The 13,161-nt window shown below is 50.1% G+C and overlaps 1 long non-coding RNA gene across 1 annotated transcript; it reads left to right on the top strand.

Moving 5' to 3' along the window:
- Positions 1 to 74: 74 nt before the first annotated feature.
- Positions 75 to 6,481, top strand: LOC109318170. The gene is made up of 3 exons (XR_002103197.1): positions 75 to 142; positions 570 to 828; positions 2,123 to 6,481. It is a non-coding gene; the product is annotated as an uncharacterized LOC109318170 (long non-coding RNA).
- Positions 6,482 to 13,161: the final 6,680 nt, after the last annotated feature.

Here is a 13,161-nt window from a genome sequence, read left to right as displayed (position 1 = left end):
GGCAGCCAGGCGCGCCCGAGCCAATGGCGGCGCGGCGTTGCCGCGGGCAGCCAATGAGCAGGCGCCGAACGTTGCGGGGGGAGGGCATGTTCGGCTGCGCGCCGGCGTGCATCCCCACGCCAGCGTGCACGGCATCCACCTGGTGAGTGGGACCAGCGGGGCCGGGCCGGGCAGCTGCAGCGAGGGCCCGCGCGGGGCGGTGGGACCTTCCCAGCACATGCAGGGTGGTGCAGGGACGATGTTGCAGGAGGATGGATGAGGTGCCCCGGGGACACGAAGGGAAGGGAGGGGGGTTGGGTATAGTATCATCTAGATCTATCTGTAGTTTCCTATATATAGCATTATGTCTGTGTATAGTATTATATATATAGCATTATATACACACACACATATATATAGTGTCATATATACGGGGGGCTAATTAAGGGGGACTGCGCCTTTCCTGCCCCTAAGAGATGAGAGCCCCCCTGTAAGACTTGAAAATCATAACCTGGAAAAGTCTCCTATCGAATTGCTCCTTCACTTAGGTGAACTTGTTAATCAGTGACCTGGTTTAATTTTTTTTGCAGACCCCACCGCAAGAGTCAGTGTCATTTGAATCCTGCGAGATATATAGTATCATGTAGAGAAGCAGGGGTGGAAGGGACCTCCAGAGGTCACCTAGTCCAACCAGGCCACCAGCCCTTCCTCATGAGGTACTGCCCTCACCTGCATGATGACAAGTGACCCAGGTATCACTGTGGGCAACTCAGGGAAAACCCCTGCCCCAGGAGCATCTGCCCAGCTAGAGATAGAGCCAGAAGCCAACTTGCTGGAGGAACAATTGAGGTAATCAAGCGAGCCATACCAAGGCCCCTGGCTCTTGGTGCGTTTGTTGCCCTTCCCCCTCCCCGCAAAGGGAAGTGCAAATGCTGTGGTTTCCTAGAGGAAGTGAGGATTTGGCTTGGAGGCAAACCGCAGCTGGGGAAGAAGTGGAACTGTAGGAATCACAGGCCTCTCTTTGATGGTTTCATGTGCCACCCTGGGCAAGCTGCATCATCCCTCCATGCCTTGGTTTGCCCCTCTGTGAAATGGGGACAAAGTCAGTTGCTCTGCTGGGGTGTCAGGAGGCCTCCTGAAGTGCTTCCCTCAGTGTGTGATGGTTACCACTCTGCCCTGTGTTGCACTGCAGGGATTCCTTGAATTGCTGCAGGACACCCAGCCCAATGGATATGCTAGGTGTTAAGACAGTTTTAAACTGCTGAGATTTGGAAGATCCCTTTAATACTCACTAGGAGTGGGTTTGGAGTGATCCCAAGTGAACATAGCTACCAGCCATGTGTGTCTGTGGGGCGGGCAGTTTGCACACAGGCACAGCGGGAGAGGGTTGTGCTGCCAGCACTTCTTGGCTGATGGAAACACATTCCTCCTGCCTCAGGGCATCAGATCTTTCCCCAGGTTCATGTCTCCACCAGACGTTGGCTTTTCTTAATACTTCTCAGTACTGGCTCCTCTGTCGGTGTTCCCAATCGCACCGCCCCAATGGTAACAACAGAGTGAGATGCTGTAGCATAAATGCCTGTGCTAGAGACAGCCCTGAAATACAGCAGGTCCTCCCTATCACAAACATCCTGGCCAAAGAGCAGCTTTCAGGCTCCTGTTGCCTTCCCCCTGTATAATCCTCTTCAATCTGACCTTTTGTAGCTGCCCAACTTTCCACATCTCCCTTGACTTTCCCTCCCTAGGGAAGGTGCCCAGCTAGGGAACTAGTCTAGCAACCCCAGCAACAAGATACTCAACCAGAGCCGTCTTTGAGCTTGTTCTGGAAAGTAAAGGCCAGGAGGGTTCTCTGCACAGATGGATACATTATATGTGACTGACAAAGGACTTTCAAGTGAAAGTGTCATTTCATTCAAACCAATAGCTTTGTTCCCGTGATGCTCTAAGAAAGGTGGCAGAGAAAGCAGCTCTTAGTAATGATAATGCTGGATTTGGAAATGTAGCAGAGCGTGTTCTGCCTGGGTTATTCAGCTGACTGAATAATGATTGATGGGTGTTATTTTAAGCCTCGCTCCAAGCTGCAGTTTTGCCAATTCAGGTTATAGTGTACAAGTATTTTGAAATATGAGCTCTCTTATTTCAGGGCATGATGACATCATTGCCACCGGCCTGGGAGATGGCTCTTCACAATGCGACAGCCTGTGAGCAGAAGCCCTTAGCCGTGTCCAACTGGCCAACCCCAGCAACAGCAGAAGAGTTGGAACCGTTCTGAAAGTAGGGAGCCGATGGAGAGGAGATCCTGGCATCTTCTGGGGACCCAGCTGCCCAGGGAGTGGAGATCCCAGTGTGTCTTGCAGAGTGGGTAGCTCATAAAGCAGGTCACCACATCACCTTGGGGTCTGGAGAACCACTGGGCTGGGTTTTGCCCCACTGAGATCTTGGACCAGGTTCTCAGCTGGAGGAGATGGGCCGTGTTTCATTGGCTTTAGTGGATCTCTTCTCATTTACATGAGCTGAGAACGTGGCCCAATATCTCCTCCTTTCCTACGATCACCGGCTTCATCTTTTATTTTGATGAAAGAAACCTGCTGGTTTTGGGCATCCATGGGTCTATTTCTGAATGGAGTAGAGTTCCCTTTTTCCTTGGCACTGCTGTGGAGTACAAGACATGAAGTTGTCCACAGTAAAGCAGTGCTGGCTCCCTCACGGAAGCTGCAGCAAGCCTCGTCCTGGGTTGAGCAGTGTGGATTTTCTGTCAGTCCCTGGGTGTCTTCGGCCAGAAGAAAATCCTTAGTTAAAACCTTATCTGAGGAGTGACAGAAACTCAATAATCCTCCTTCTCAGCAAGCTGCCCATTACATTAGACAGAGAAAAATTCAACCCTGGTGATGGCCATGTGCCTGGAATCTGCTCAAGGTATCCAGTCATCGGACTGCCAGTGACTTTGAGGTTTAGCCCTGCTGGTGTGAGTTTTTTATTTTTCCCCTTTCCCTATAAAGACAAATCCGTCTAGTAAGAAGCGCCCAACTGAGGGTCCTGGAGAATGTTGTGCTACAGCAGGGCTAGTGATAGGGCTGCCTTCAAACACCTACCCCTACCAATGTGCTTCCCACCCTCAGAAGACCCGAGAGGGGTGTCCATGTGCCAGACCCTTCCACTTCCTGGCTTCTCTCCCAAGACTGCCAGTGAGTGGGCTGTGGCTTCTGTGACGTGGATGCTTGTCAACTGGGGGCTGAACTGAGAACACGAAAGCCATTACAAAGGACTGTCAGCTGACATGAGCTGCCATCCTTCCCTCCAGTTGTAGTGGCATTGGTGTTGGGTCATCTCTGTGGTTGTAGCAAGCTTCCCAGCCTACCTAACCTGCCTCACTGCAGCCTTATCTCTCCTCCTCTAGAGAGTCCAAGGTGTCAGCAAGCAACAAGAGCTTCCCTCCTCCTCCTCCTCCGACTGGCCACTCATAGCTGGCTCTTTAGGAGTCATGCTTTGGACCTTTCAGTGTGATTGAGGCAGGCAGGACAATCCCCAGCAGACTCCAGCTGGTAGGGAGTTGGCTCCAAATGTCATGGGTTGCATCTGGGCATCAGCCTAGATGTTTCCATGTCCCCAGAACCCTAGGATCTGAGCAGCCACAAAGGATGTATGGGTGATAGTGTTATTGTCCCTATTTTACAGGAGTGGAGACAAATGAAGTAGCCTGAGGTCACAAAGGAAATCCAGGCCACATGAATTTCCACCTGATGCCTTAACCACAGAACATCTTTCTCTGTACTAGAAGGCTAGTTCCCTAGGTAGCTGCTGGGTGCAGTTAGCTGGCCCATCTCTGTAAAAGTTCCTATGGCACATGCTAGCTCCAGCCCCTTTACAGACAGTGCAGAGCAGCATTCTGCCCATCGAGCACCTCAGCTTGTCACACAGTGGTGCCATTTCTCTGCTGGAAGAAGACAACAAAAGAATTTGACTGCAAATGAACAAAGCAGGTGCCTATAGGTTACACTGTGGTTACATCAGCTTCATCAGCAAACACCTTCCTCTTTGATGGATTACGTGGTGCTTTATTAACTGCCCAGACTGGTGGTTTCACCCACCTGCCAGTGAAAGGAAGTAATGTTTCAGGTGAAGGTTATAGTGGCTGTGGCTGACAAACCATGTGATGTTGCACAACAGTTTAGGACAGGAAGTGAAGTAGAATACTGCATGTGATTGAGATGGTAGGAGGGTTTTCCAGAAGTAGTTTGGAGCCACGCAAGTCAGAATCTGACCAGATCATTGGAATCTGGATTTGGTAGCAAGTTCTGTGAGGTTTTTAATGATGGTTTGCGACCAGGGTTTATATCTGAACAACAGCACCTCTAATGCCACAGTGCAGTCATTCTTAACCTTTTCAGGTTCAAGACACCCTCAGAAAATGCCAGCTCTTAGCTTCCACTCATTTCTTGACTACAGAAAAAGAATAGAGCAGTTTTTCTGTTGGAAAATGCTCAGAAAGACCACAGCAGAGCATAATGTTTTTGACAGAATGGATTCTTATTTTAAATCCCCCAGCACTCTGGTTGAGAATCACTGCCTTAGCAGGAGGCTGGCTCAGCTCTGACACTGGGGGAAGAGCACCATCTACTGAATCATCAGCTCCGCTTGCTCCAGCACCTTGCCTTTTCCACCCAGGTCTCCCCTACCAGCACTGATCCAGACTAATCCTTCTTCGCTTGCAAGGTTATGCTGAGATCAGACTAGACTGAGAGGTAAAATCTCAATGCACACCAATCGGAGCAGAACTGGGGTTGGGCATTTAGGTGACAAACCAAACAGTGTTTTTTAGCAACAGTCCTCCCAGTAGCAGGAATTTTCTCAATTGGTCCGTTCCCCACTCTGTGCTTCTGGCTATCAGTTACATACTGCTCCCTACTGGGGAGCTGATTGAAAGAGTGGCAGAAAAGCAAAATGTGGGGGTCAGGCAGTGTACATGACAATAATCATCCCAGCTCTGTTGTGATAGCACTGTAGCGATGCTCATACATGCACGTGCCATCAGTTAAGTTTTCATGGCAACAATGCAAACAGCATAAGACAGATCATATAAAAATCAAATACAATTCTATAAAATGAACCATGCAACGAGAATTATTGATCTTAGGTCGTTTAAAGAAAGCTGAGGCAGTGATGATTTTGTATCATGGGAAGCCCAAGTTACCCATCACAGGTGAGCTGATAGGTCAGATAAAGACCCTCAGAACAGCTCCTAATGGATGCATGCAGCAGGGCAGCCTGGTAGAAGGCCTCTTGAGGTAATTATGGGGTTGGCTCCCAACAAAGGGCCTGTGGCCCCTTTCTGGAGCAAGGCACTGACTGCAGAGAATGGCACTTACATCACCTCCCTGGAGGTTGTGAACATCTTGCAAGACTGGGCCCCAAAGAAGGCTCAGGACTCCTGCCTGGGCTTGAATGATGGCAGGGATGAGTTTTCTGAGTCAGTGACATCTAACCTCTTCAGGTGCTTCCCAGTCATGAGGTGCCTGGGCCCTGGACAGCATGCTGTGGTTTGCAGTGGCCCAGCCCCTACCTTGCCCCTTGAGACCATGTGCTTCCTTGCCCCAATTACTCTGCCCATAACTAGGGAGCTCCTGCATATGGCCACCCAACGCCCACTGGCAAAGGTGAAGCATCACTCTTGGGAGGGCAGTGAAGTAGTCCAAAGCTTGTCCTCAGAGCCAGGTCATCACCACATTGGCTGGACCCTGTGTTTTAGTGCTTTCTTCTCCATTGAATTTCTAAGCCATAAAATAGTGGCAGCCAACCTGAGTGGCAGGTGTGTCTCAAGCCCCTCCTCTCACCAAGTGCCACTCTGATTCCCACCCCCAGAGGTGTACCTGATGGAGTTCGTACCCTGGGGCACAAGAATGGAGGCAGGGGAACTGGTCTCCAGATACTTAGAGGGAAGCAGTGGCAGGGTGCTGCCAAGACAGGAGGTGTCACCATCACAAAAGCCAGGTTAACCCTTTCCTAGACCTGCAACCACTGCAGCTGTATGTAATGAGGAAAGGTCCAAAGCCCTGACTTTGACAGCAGCTGCAGGAACAGGGAAGTCCTAACCTGGTTGTTGGCAGTGACACTTCTTGCAGGAGAAGCGTCCTGCTGCCTTTCTCCTCCATGCAGCCAGAGGCTGGAGCCTCCCTAGCCTCCTTTACGCTAAGCCTCCACTGCCATACATAACAGCTGCCTGTGGGCTGGCCACCCATTTGTTTGCTTTGCATCTCTGGGACTGAGAACCAAAAGATAAATTGAAGGCATTTCTTGTAAACATTTTAAAGAGGTGTGGAAGAACACTGCTGTGCACTAGTCATGCCCGGGGGTCTTTGGCAAGGGGGTCTCAGGACTGGGGGATAGGAGAAGAAGGGGAGGCAGGTGGGGAGATCTGGTTCCTTCACACTTCAGGAGCTGCCCATCGGGGACAAACTGCTGTTCCTTCCCACTAGGCACTCTCCTTGCTGTCCAGTCCTCTCACCAGCTTCACTCTTTTTTTTTAATTAAAATATATTTCTATATCTATAGAGAGTTATATATATATATATACATCCTTTATCATAAACTTTGCATCACACATCTTAAAACTGCATTAAAAAATCCGTGCTTTCCTTTACACTAAATGTGCCCACTCCTCTGCACCCCCACCCTCCACCCTCACCTACCCCAAGCGCAGTCGTTTAGTTCAAACCCCAATTTGGAATTTATATTCTCAGTTCATTCACAGTCCTTGTCACTGTTGATGTCGCTGTCACTTCTGCTGCTTCTGATCCTGTTGTAGTCCTTGCTGTCTCCAGGTCCAGTTGCATCTCTGTCTTCTTCATTCTCCCTGTCCACTTCCCCTCCTGGGGACTTTGAATAACTTGTGCCAAGTGTCACTTTTCCAGATGAAGTTGGCTGCATCTTCTCCATCCTCACTCAGCAATCTCCAGTGGTAAGACTGAAGTTCGCTCAGAAACGTTTTAACACAGTTTGTTTCCTTGACCTTGGTGTGCCTGTATAACAGGAGGTTCCTGCATTGCCACCAGATGCTCCTGACACAGGACACAAACTAGTTCAAACCCAGCTTGTCCAAACCCATGGCCTTGCTGGAAGCAGTCCCCAACAGCAACTCTCCACCACCTCTCTGCTGCCTGCCCTGTTCCCTCGGCTCCTCTTTCATTTCCTCTCTAAAGGCAAGAGCTGATGTGCCCTGCCCAAGGGCTATGGGAAGCTTGCAGAGATGCATAAGACCTGTCTTCTAAGGGATTTAGGCTCATCCGGGTGCTGCTATGTGCCTGGTGGGTTTTTCAACATCATCCGGGCACCACGTACCTATTGATTTCCCAGGGCTGCTCACTCTCTGAAGGAACTCCATGGTGGGGGGAGTGAGGGGGTGACACTTGCCTACTGTACTGCACAGGATGTGGCTCATGAGTGGGATTCCCCCATAAGCAGCACAGCTGGGGAATAGCCCCTCCCCACCACTCCAGCTTTACCAGACATGGGGTCTTGCTTAGCTCTGCAAATGTGTGTCACTCCCCTAACTGCAGGTGTGGACAATTATTTCAGCTAGCTGGCCACTTAATGAGTTTTGGTGAGCTGGTGAAGGCCATGCACACAAAATCATTCAGAAGATATAATTTTAATAAGTTATAGATAAAAAAAATCATACGCTAAAAATCAAACATCTACTATAACATATTTTAACTATTTCAAAAGGTATTTTTTGCCCTGATTTATGTTTCTTTTGAGTAGTGTATATAGAGGTGATTGCATAATAGTGCAAAATAAAGTCTTACTTTTGTATATTGTGTGGGGGGAGGGTGTTGGGGGTGTGTGTAAGTGGTGGGTATGTGGGGGTTGGGTTTGTGTATGGGTGGGGGTGTGGTGGGTCATGGGTATATGTGTGGTGTGGGGGTGGGGTATCATGTGGTGTATATGAGGAAGTGGGTGTGCATATGTGTGTTGGGGAGGGGGCTGCCTATGCACCAAGTCCTAGAAGCCAGCTGGGGGTAAGAGGATGGAGTGCGCGGTAGCAGGGAGTGTGTGCAGCAGAGCACACCTGGCTGGTGCAGGGTAGATTCAGATGTGCTCCGCACCCCACATCTGGCCATGGCTGTCCCTATGGTGCTTCTCATGGGGCCAAGACCCACCTACTCCTGCTTGGGGCAGCCCGCTCTGCACTCCTACCTGTGCCCACCCCGCATCCTCCGATGGCACCGTCCTGGTCTCAGCCCCAACCCCAGCCCCAGCCAATGCACACAGCAATGCTGATGCAGCTGTCCACATACTGCTTGGCTCCCCTCCCCTGGCCCGTAGCAGGTCCTCTTCCTCCTCTTCCTGCCCTTGCTGTGCAGCTCTGGGCAGCAGGTAGCATGGGGAAGTGGTAGCCATGGGGGTGCATGCTGAATACCACATGCCTTGCTAGGCATAGGTGGCAGAAGGCCGGGGCTAATGGGGCTTATCCCCCCCAGATAAATTTTGCAGCAGTTGGTGACAGAAGAAACACCATGACACTGTTGTCCTGCAGCACCTGGCACTACTCAGCAGGCAGCCTAGCCAACCCCCCATGCATGCTCAGCTCCACGCGGCTCCGCTGCTCCAGCACCATGCTCCACCACCACACCCAGCGCCCCCACTGCACACTCCTCCACTGCTGCGTATGGCACCAGTGCACACCAGCCCTGCAACAACCCTGCAGGAGGGAGCAGTGGGGGTCAAGTGGGCGCACCCCACACTGCCCTGCACTGCCCCCTGCACCCAAACGTAGCACAGTACAAGTATCTGGACTTGATGATCTCCCGAGGTCCCTTCCAGCCCTAATGTCTATGAAATCTATGAAATCTTTTAAGTTTAAATTTTACTCAGTCCCCTCAAATAATATTTTCTCCTGCTGATTATGCTGCCAGGCAGGGGGAAAGCTGCAGCTGGGCAGCTCCTGCCCCAGCCTGTGGGAATCCAGCTCCCAGCTGTCTCCCACCCACTCTGCCTGCCTGGCACAATAAGCGGCCACCTATCAGCAGTCAAGTGGCTATCCTGCTAGGAAGCTACATGCACTGGGTGGGGCTGGGCCTGGGGTGGTGCTGCTGGTGGGTGCGGGGTGGGTGCCTGTGGCAGCACAGTGCCAGCTGCCCCGGGGCATAAGTAGGCAGGTCCGGCCCCATATGGAGCACCACAGGATCGGCTGCAGGCTGGATGCAATCAATTGATGGGCTGTATCAGGCCTGCGGGCCGTATTTTGCCCACCCCACCTCAGTGGCTCTCTATTACTCTACCACAGAATTCTCTCCTTCCCCTGGCCTTCTCAAGGGATGCCAACCTTGACCTGCAGCTCCCTGCATTGCTCCAGCCATAACCTATTCCCAGATGGACCCCGCTATATAAGCTGCATCATTTGGCAAGGATGTGAGCCAAGTTTATTTCACTGGTGATCTAATTAGAACTAAGCTATGCTAACCTGGAGAGCAGCTTCCCTCCAGGAGGCTGACCTCAGCAAGACCTCTTCTCTCTGTATGCACAGACCTCTGCCCTCTTCTCTGCCTTAACACAGAAAGAGTCAATGAGGTCAAGACACCTGGAATACAGGAGATCATCCCTGCAGGAGAATCTGTGCACCAGCTGAGAACACTAAGGGAGCAGCCACGCTTCAGGATTCAGTGGTTCTTGGGTCTTTCCAGGACATCGGGGCTTCTTCCAACAGCCCCACTATTGATTTCCATGATGGAAAAGCAGGACCTGTAGCTCATCACTACAGCAGTAGTGTCAGCAGGCACTAACTGTGACTCTGCTGCTACTGTGCAGTAGCAATGAGTTACTGGACAGTAGCTCCTTGCTACTGTGTAGTAGGGTTGAAAATGACTCATGCGCGGCTGGAACTGTGCAATACCGGTGGGTAGATGCAGTCATTTAGTGTTTGCTGAAGCAAGTACTAAATAACTGCACAGTACCAACTGTGCAGTCAGGGGTACATGTAGACATGCCCAGTGAGCAGGAGATTCCTGGACACTGGCTAAGACTGCAACAGGAAAAAATGCGTTGCAGTTAAAGCAGTGAACTGGGAGTCAGGAAGCGAGGGGTAACCCTGGGCTTGTGGCTTAAGCTGGTATTTCAGGCTAAATTGAAGGAGGTGCTTAACTTTCCAGAGGTCCTGGTGCTCTGCTCATTGATCAGCAGTATCAGTGCTAACAAGTGCCACAGGCATGGTGATGGATAAACAACTTCACCTGGCTCTGGCACTCACTTTCTGTTGCACAGGACAGCTGGTCTGCTGCTCTACACAGAAGGCTGCACTTTGGCACTGGGTACATTGGTCCATACAAGCCCAACCCACAACAATGTTACCCTGAGCTGGAGGATGCCACCTGGATGCCACTCCTTGTTGTTATGACTGAGATTGCTAATTTGGATGAAGTGTCTGGTGCAGTCTGCTAGGCAGGCCTGGGTTCTGCAGCCAGCAGTTAGCAGCTGCAGGAAGCGCACAGCCAGAGATCCAGCTCTTGACTGCTTCCCCCCTGGCGCCAAGTCCTTTGGTCTAGGAGGGGTTTCTTACCACTAGACATATGCCAGTGTATCAGTGCTCCACCAGCAGTGGGAAACAAGGAGCCAAAGGAGGGCAAGGTTTTTTTTGTGATATCATTTATGGGAGCAATTGTATAGTTGGGAGAGCTGTTGAACAAGTTTTCAAGCACCAAGTGCCATTCCTCAAATCTAAGGAAGAGGCAGACACAGGCTGAACTAAATGGCAGACAAAAGACTCCATGGAAATGCAAACAGTATGCTTAAAGGGATGGAGGAGGGCTGTGAACTTGGAGTAAAGAGGTGTTATCCTGAACCCTGTTAAGATAAAAGAAGTGCAGTAGAATGGGCAATTTATTTAGTGGTAAAGCAAGCCCATTCAAAAAGGAAGAGGGTAGTTATTACCTGTGAAGTGCTTGGAGAGCTCTCCAGTCTTACTGGGTACATGTGCACATTCATTAATGCACCATAATTACAGTGCAATAAGTTTAGTACCTGTAATGACAGGTACTAACTTAATGTATGTAATTGGCACTACTGCACATTAACCCAGATGATCAATTTTATGATGCTAATGTGCAGTGGTGTAATTCTACTGCACGTTACCCCATTAACAGTTTTTGCCAGCTGCCATAAGGCATAGAAGAATTAGACTTCTGCGCAGTAAACATCATGTGTAGATGAGCCCATTGAGCCATTGACCACCGTCTGATTTTAGGCCAGATGTTTTACTGTCCAGTAGGATTATGGATTTCTGTCCCCAGGCCTGTCTTCTGTAGATGTTTTTTTAAATTCCCTCTGAACACATGGACTGTGAAGTCAGAGAGGGAACAGCTGTGGCTGCTCATTGAACAATGTATTCCTACTGGTATTTGTCTCTATCCTTACATGTTTTATAGAAAAGAGCTAAAGAAGGAAACGGGAAAACACAATATCTAGATACTAGGACTGTGCAAAACAGCACCGTTCCGCTTTGCCTTTTGTTTCAACAGAACAATGCTTTGTTTCAAGTTTTGTTTCATTTCAAAAGCACTGTTCCATTTCATTTCATCAAAACTGTTTTGCTGCTTCAATGCTGTTTCAACATTTCACCTGTAGGCTATTCTGTACCCTGTGCCTGAAAGATCGGTGCCGCGGGTGGCCCCAGCCAGCAACACCAGTCTCCTGTGATCCAGCAGGCAGATCAGGCCCCCCGCACACCCGGGAGGAGTCCGGCACAGCCCCACAGCCCTCCCAGGGGTGCGGGTGGGCCCTGATCTGCCTGCCAGATGACAGGAGGCTGATGGTGGCTGGGACTAGCGCTGAAGCCAAGTAAGCCTGGCTTTGAAACTCAAAAACTTTCAAAATGTTTTCAGTGCCCTTGTTTCATTTCAGAGCTGTTTTGAAGGCTTCTGTTTTGTTTTGATTTCACTGTTTTCACTCAAAATGCACTGAAACAGCTTTGAAATGAAACACCAGGTGAATTTTGCACAGCTCTACTAGATACCACGTATGCTCCCTGTACTGTTTTTTTTTGCCAAGGCTACTGTCTTTGGCCTCCCAGGTGCAGAACTGGTACCCATAGGTGAAACCACCATGGACCAATGAACCCGAGGTGATGTCCAAATGGGGCAGACAGGAATGGGCAGGTGGGACCAAGGACAGAACTCCACCATGTGTCCTCTCCCAGCTCCCACTTCCGTTTTGGGCAGCGGTCTCCATCCCACTATGACCAGGCAGTCCCCACAGGGCTATAAAGTGAGGCCATCACACCCACTTCTTCTCCAGCTGACAGGGACTCTTCAGGGAAGCTGCTTTGGAAAGGACTCCTGGAGACTCCCCTCAGTTTTAGCCTCCTCTTTGTCTCAGTTGTAGGGTTTTGGTGCCGCCTTCTGGGCATTTAGGATAAATTGTCCATGTTTGCACTGTTCCTCTTCTTTATGGCCTTAAATGAGAGTGGCTGAGATAGATACTGTATCTTGACCCCCAGGGGAGGTTGGATCAAGCTCTCTATGCCCCTCTGCGCTGTGAAGTCAATGTTAATATGATGGAAAAGCAATAGGTTGAAATTGCAGCAAAACAGATTTTGATTAAATCTCTGGAAAAACCTGCTCCCTGTAAGAGCTGCCAGTGAACATTCCTTCACTGGAGATTTGCAAGAAAAGGTTGAATAAGTATCTGCCTGGGATGTTTAGGAGCAGTGAGTCCTGCATCTCTGAAAGAGTTGGGCTAGATCAGCAGTTCTCAACCTGTGGGTTATGACCCAAAAGTAGGTTGCAAGAGTATTTGAAAGGGTTGTGAGCAAACTTTAAAAATGGATTCTCCTTTAAAGGAGAAAAACATGAGAAAACAGGGCTTTTCTCTTGCAGGCTGGCAAAGCTTTTGAGCATATGGAGATTCAGAAGCCATGACCAGGGAGATCTGTTAGTACAGACTTCCCAGTGTGACTACAACTTCACCATGTATAATATGCTTAGAATCTTAGAATCACTGAGTCAGAAGGGACCTAGACAGGTCATCGAGTCCGACCCCCTGTCAAGGGCAGGAAGGAGCACTGGGGGTGGCAGGGGTCATCAGACCCCAGCCAGGTGCCTATCCAGTCTCCTCTTGAAGATTTCCAGGGAAGGTGAGAGCACCACCTCTCTGGGAAGCCTATTCCAGGCTCTGGCCACCCTTACCATGAAG

Source organism: Crocodylus porosus, unplaced genomic scaffold (assembly GCF_001723895.1).
Source record: "Crocodylus porosus isolate Cpor-Errol unplaced genomic scaffold, CroPor_comp1, whole genome shotgun sequence".
NCBI classification, from domain to species: Eukaryota; Metazoa; Chordata; order Crocodylia; family Crocodylidae; genus Crocodylus; species Crocodylus porosus.
The sequence above is the reverse complement of the archived record's forward strand: the minus strand, read 5'-3'. Positions and strand labels throughout refer to the sequence as shown.